General features: G+C 38.5%; 1 pseudogene; it reads left to right on the forward strand.

Annotated features, from left to right (window-relative positions):
• The first annotated feature begins 1,296 nt into the window (after positions 1 to 1,296).
• LOC107691108 (interferon-induced very large GTPase 1-like) lies at positions 1,297 to 4,106 on the forward strand (annotated as a pseudogene).
• Positions 4,107 to 7,016: the final 2,910 nt, after the last annotated feature.

Below are 7,016 nucleotides of genomic sequence, written 5' to 3' on the forward strand. Positions count from 1 at the left end.
GTACAGTATTTGAAAAATAATGTTTTTTGAACATTAAAGCATGTCAACATATTCTGTTACACCAAATACACAAAATAATGATCTTTAAAATAGCATCATATGACCCCTTTAAATGTGACTCTTGAATAAAAGCTTTATAAACAATAACATACTCACTGTTTGTTGTTTGTTTTAATACAGTAATTAATTGTTTCAATGTATTTGATTAAAATTACTACAAATTCAGGTTTCCGTCACCCCCGTCAGATGTGTCAACTCCGTCAGTTCTGTCACCTCCGTCAGTTAATATTTCATTATGATATTTTATATCTGTTGTGGAATTGTTGGTCACATGTGAAAGTGTAATCTGTCTGCTAACATGAGAATGTGTTTTGAAATGTTAAAAACATCTTGATTGCTGTTAAAAAACATTTTAATTGCTGTTAAAGATAAAGGTGAAATTATATTACACAGTCCAAGGTAAAAAAGCACATTTTGATAAAAAAAAAAGAGAAAGGCTGGGAGGTTGTATCAAAGCATAGCTCAGTAGCGTCCCACTGGTGAGATGGAGAGCGATGCAGAGAGCAGCAGTTTAAACGCATTTTATTTACAATCTGATAGTAACTGGTTCATCGAGGGTGCATAGCGGGCACAAAGGGGGAGCTCACGAGCACCCTTCTGAAAGCTAAAATGACGAATGGGACACAAGATTGCAAGACCGCAATTGCACATGAAGTGTGTCATTTAGGACAGGGCCTTGGAAACGCAAGCAACACTTTTGTGTTGTCGCACTTAGGAAACGAACACTTCCGACAATGAGGGGAGACAGAAGAGTCAGAAGTGATACTTTCTCGTGCATAGTAATGCAGTTATTATTCATTCATAATAGTGCGCGGTGATTGGATTGAACGAGCTCTTTCCAATGAATAAATGCAGAGAAACCGCCGCAGACGCGTACTCTCCAGTAACAGGAGCCAACCACCACTTCGAATTAACGCATATACTTGATATTTTGTGACATTGCTTCACCTTTGCTTTTCAAACCAGAAGAATTAAATTGTTAAGAAAAATGCAAAAATAACCAATTTCCACAAGCTAATAAAATATTTAAGTCCTTTAACTATTATATCATCAATGTACAATATATATATATATATTAAATTAATTTAAACATTATTTAAACTCCGTTACACACATAGGCGGTACAACAAATTGAGAGCTGCAGATGTTCTTCAGATAACCAAACATTCATTACAGTCCCATGAGTCTTGTGCTGAAGATGAGCTGATTCAGACTTTCATACAAAAACTACTGATGATGGACTACAGAGCAAGAAACATTAGTGTTAAAGATCCCTATGAACAGGATCACACGCAACAAAGAGGCAATCATTCATCTGAGGATGAGTGTGATATATTTTCAATATCTTTTTCTAATAGAAGAACACGTCAATCTGATCGAATCCACCCGATGGATGTTCAGATGGCCGTGTTTCATTGTGCTGATGGTTTCCTGAAGCAGCTGATAGTGACTAAACTGTCCCAGTGTCAGTACGCTCTGCCTCTGCTTGTTCCTGATCCATTCACACAACAGATCGAGTTTCCTCTCTGGACATTCAGACAAGTCAAGAAGAGCTGGAAGATGAGAAACACTAACAATGAAATCATCAGTCAAACCCAGTCAATCTACAAGGCAGAAACTCCAATGGTGTTTTTCTTCAGGTTTGGCTCTGTGTCTTCATCCAAGTCTCAGCTGATGAACAGTCTGATCAATGAGAAACACAACACGTTCCACAGGAACTGCAAAGGCAGCAGCAGAACCAGAGTCCTGATGGATGGAGTGGTGGAGATCGCCTGGTACTGCTCCTCTGGATCATATGATAAATTCACTGACTGTGTAGCATTCTGTAATCTACACGGTGATGCAGGAGACCATGAGAAACAGCTGCAGATCCTCACTGAAATGGCCTCAGTCAATGTTGTCCTTCTACCACAACTGGACAGGAATGACAGAAGCATGATAAAACTTGAAAATCTCTACAAGGACTCAAAGCCACTCATTTGTCTTTTTACTGAGGATGAATCTGCTGTAACTGTGTTAAAGAAGAAATATCGGATTGGTCTAAAAAACAGAAGTCAGTCAGATGTATCTGAAGAACTCAGAAGAGCTATAAATGATTGTCTTTCAGAATCATCTTCCACTTTCAGACTTGAAGATGTGTCGAAACACTCAGACATCAGAGTAGATGAGGAAGATGATGATGACTGCAGGAGAGGAAGAGAAGCAGCACAGCAGATGTTGAGTTTACTGGAGAAGAAAGATCTTACAGAAATCAAAGAATCATTTCTGTCTCATCAGGGGAAACTGTGGCATCAGTGGAGTCAGAAGAACAAAGAACTACATGAACCACAAGGAGATAAAACAGACATGGACATCAGTAGAAAACAAACAGAGTTGAAGATAGGTCGTGAGTTGCAACATGCAACTTGCCTTAGTGAGTTTATGAAGTTCTTTATTGATGAAGTATGTCCACATGCTGAGTGGATGTATACAAATAAGATCTATTTTATCAAATGGCTTGGAATCCTGCTGGATGAATTTACTTCAAAGGGCCTTTCTGCTCTGCATCACAGGCATTTTGAAAAGTGGTCAACAGTTATAAAACTGAAAGGATATAATGAAAAATCACTGCAACTCAAAGCTGCACAAACTGAATTTGAGAGAATATCTGAGGATCTTCAAGCCGCGGCCTTTGGTTTGGAGCACATCATGAGGGAGATCAGTCAGATCTATGAATCATGTTCATCTGTGAAGAAGAACAAGAAACACCTGCAGGTTCACTTCTCTTCTCTCCCGAGTCTTGCAGCAGAGATGATGATCTCTGGATTTCCACTGGAGCTGATGGATGGAGATGCTGCTCATGTTCCTGTGATTTGGATCTCTGCTGTTCTAGATTAACTCGTCCAGAAACTGGGAGACCAGAGAGTCTTTGTGCTGTCAGTTTTAGGGATCCAGAGCTCTGGGAAATCCACCATGCTGAATGCCATGTTTGGACTCCAGTTTGCCGTCAGCGCCAGCAGGTGCACCAGAGGAGCTTTCATGCAGCTGGTCAGAGTCTGACAAGATGAAAACACAGATGAACTTTGACTATATTCTGGTTGTTGATACTGAGGGTCTTTGTGCTCTAGAACTGGCCGGAAGATCAACAAGACATCATGACAATGAATTTGCCACATTTGCTGTAGGTCTTGCAAATCTGACCTTGATCAACATCTTTGGAGAAAACCCTGCTGAGATGCAGGACATTCTTCAGATTGTAGTTCAGGCCTTCATGAGGATGAAGAAGGTCAGACTGAATCCCAGCTGTGTGTTTGTGCATCAGAACGTTTCAGACATCACAGCTAGAGAGAAAAACATGGAGGAAAGGAAACGACTGCAGAAGAATCTGGATGAAATGGCAAGACTTGCTGCTGAAGAGGAAGACTGTGATGTTGAATCTTTCAGTCATGTCATTAGATTTGATGTTCAGAAAGATGTGAAGTATTTTGCTCATCTCTGGGAGGGCAGCCCACCAATGGCACCACCAAACCCAAAGTACTGTGAGAATATTCAAGAACTAAAGGAAACTATTATTTATCATGCTACAAAATCACATGGAATGAGGCTGATAGACTTAAAAGTTCATATTAAAGATCTCTGGGAGGCTTTACTGAATGAACGATTCGTCTTCAGCTTCACAAATTCTCCAAAGATGGTAACCTACAGAAAACTGGAAACTGAATACGATAAGTGGTCCTGGAGTCTTCGCAGTGCTATGATAGAAACTGAGAACAAACTACACAACAAAATAGAAAATGAAACAATTTGTGAGGTTGAGGAAACTGATCTTCAAAGAGAACTGCAGAAGACAAGTGAAGAAGTGAAAAAATCAATGTCTGAATTCTTTGAGAACGACACACGCAGATATACTGATTCAGTGGAAAACATCATTTGAAATCAAAATCAAAGAGCTTCAGGAAAACATTGTGAGAAAATCAAAGAGGAAATTAAATCAGATTCTTCAAAAGCGAGACCTGGAGAAAAAGATTAATGTTCAGAGAACATATTATGAACAGAATTTTCCTTAAAACACAAAAACAAAATAAAATTATGTAGAAAAAATAAAGAACAAGTTTGATTTGGTTTGTAAACAACGTGTGAAGAAGATAAGAGACACTGAGACAATAAGAGATGTGAGAAACAGGAATGTTTTCTCTCTGCTGAGTTGTTCTGAATAAATAAAGGTAAACAAATCCAATCACTTAACAGGAGAAAATGCAATTTGATCAGTTAAAAAGAAGTTTGGTTACATTTTATCTCTCGAGGATGAAGCCCAAATAGGAACATTAGTCTGAGATGTTGTTCAGCAGACAGACACAATGATTCAGTCACTGAACATTTCAAAAATGGGCTACAACATCAGCTGCATTCAACAACTCACAGATTACATCAAGAAGAGAGTAAAAGAACATAAGGAAGGAGCAGTGAAATATGTGTTCTTCGTGGATTTTGTTCTTTATATCTGTAAGAGAGCTAACAAGATGAAACCAAAGATCCTGTAACATATTTTGCGAAGAAGAAAGAAAAGGTGAGATTGTGTCAGAAATCTCTTCAATTTGTCTCAAAGTGTCATTTAATCAGATGAATAAAATAATGAAAATGATCTCGAAAATTATATATATATATAAATGTTTATTACAAAATGATGTAATCAATAAATCTAACGCTCAAATATCTTGAATAAACAGTGAATTACAGTGGGAATAAAACAAAACTTACAAAAAAAAAACATGTCTTCTTACTCGTCTTATTGATGTCCCGGACAAATCCTGCATGCAGGTCAACAGCTGAGAGACAAAAATGTTCTGATCCCTGACTAACAGATGAAAAAAGCCTCTCTTCCATTCAATGACACATAAAACAAATGCTTATACAATGTTTAGCCATTGTCACGGTTCTGCTGGTGTGCTCTAGTTTGCCACCAGATGTCACTGTGTTTTGTTGAGCACATGGCTTGTTGTTTGTGCCATGTGCTCTCCTGACTATTGTCTGACCCCGCCCTTTTTGTTATCTCATTAGTGATGGGAAGTTCGGTTCTTTTCCGCGAACCGGTTCTTTCGGACAGTTCGATTCAATAAACCGGTTGATTCAGACCGATTTGGTGAACTGGTTCGACCGGTTCACTGAAAAGAACCGGTTAAAAAGAACGATTCGTTCGCGAACCGGACATCACTATATCTCATTATTGTTTTAGTTACTCCACCTGTGTCTCCCTTGTTACCCTCCTCATTTGTCTCCCTAATTCCTTGTGTCTGCAGTCCTGGGCTTGTTTGTCGTTTAATGTTGATGTCTCTGAGTAGTGTCATATGTGTATGTTCGCCTTGCCTTGCCTTGCTGTGCCCTGTCTTGGCCTGCCTGCCTGTTTTTCCCCCTCTGGGTAGTTTTTGTTGTAGTTTTGTTTTATTTTTACTATTAATAAATGTCCATTTAATCCTGCATTTGAGTCCTCGCCTCATCTCTCTCCAGTTCCCTGACAGCCATTCTGTACTCTAATGTCAATGTGTCAAACAAAGAAAAGGGATTCATTCAAACTATAGCCTCACTTATTTCTACCAGAAAGACTCGGGAGGTGATAAGATTCGAAATAATTTATTTACAAAACCAAGACATAAAAAACAGAATTCTTTGGCGTAGGCCCCATCCGTAGCTTGAATCTGTAGGTTGAAGATTCAGCTATTACTGCCAAAACAAAGGCAGGGGCGGAACCTACCCCAAAATATATGAAGGAAATTATATACCCACCAGTGTTTCTTAGAGCAGGGGTTTTCAAACTGTGGGCCGCGACCCACTTGTGGGTCACAGAGTGGGACAAGGTGGGTCGCACAAAGTCACCTGGCTGCAGCTAAATTTGAGTTTCAATGACACACACACTCACACAGTTCAGTCTAGGGCTGTACGATATTCCAAAATTAATTACGAATTGCAATATTCTTAGTGCGATTTTTGAATCACAATTAAGTCCGCGATTTAAAACGTGCATTGCGTGTTTTAAAGTGTGGGCGCGCACGAGTTGTAATAACAGTAAGGGTCTCAGAGCGACGTCATTATTAAAAGGCTCGATCAGTCCACATTATTAATAGGAAGAAACTCGCTCACTTCACTGCGCTGTATATTCTGCATGAGATTGCATCCACTGAAAATTCAAATGTTGCGAAAACTGTTTCAGGTATGCTAATTCATTTCTATCGTCTGTTCGAACTCAGCGCTGTTTTCGTTCCTTATGCATTTGGCTACCTACCAATAAGGAAACTGTCTGTAAAAAGCATTTCACATGTACAGGCCGAGTGGGGCACAAACGGGGGGTTAATTGTAACACTACGCAATTTATACATTTCCACACGCTAGCATAACAATATTTACAAAATTCCGTTTTATTTCCTTGCCATATCATCTCTATATAGAGAAAAATGTGCCAAAGTTCAAAAATCTTTTGAGGATATCGCTGAACATTTATTTAACCATTGCAAAAGTACATTTCTGGCTGAAGTAAATTTGTCATCTCAGTTTTTAGTGTTTATTTAAAATGAGACACATCTGTTTATTATTTCTCCCCGTCCCCTATTTATTATTCGCTCTCCCCTACACACACGGAAGGAGCATGAATGCATTTTCTGCGCTGAACCTCGCGATGAGTTTAACAACACTCACAGCGGATTACAGTTCACCGGAGTGAGCGTGTTTAAAGTTTTTATGGACATGTTTCATATTTTAACATCTGTAAACAGAAATTAAAACGTAAATATTAGTAGTGAAATTTTTCAGTTGTACTATAAAATAAAATGGTTATTTTTCTTAAATATTTAATTTCTGCCATATTAACTTTTAATTAAGATTAAGCTTACAGTAATGTCAATTGTTTTTTTTTTTTAATCTCAAATATTTTGGTGGGTCTTGAAATATTATACTTGTTTAGGTGGGTCGTGGAATGGAAAAGTTTG

This window comes from Sinocyclocheilus anshuiensis, unplaced genomic scaffold (genome assembly GCF_001515605.1).
Source record: "Sinocyclocheilus anshuiensis isolate Anshui unplaced genomic scaffold, SAMN03320099.WGS_v1.1 scaffold30, whole genome shotgun sequence".
NCBI classification, from domain to species: domain Eukaryota; kingdom Metazoa; phylum Chordata; class Actinopteri; order Cypriniformes; family Cyprinidae; genus Sinocyclocheilus; species Sinocyclocheilus anshuiensis.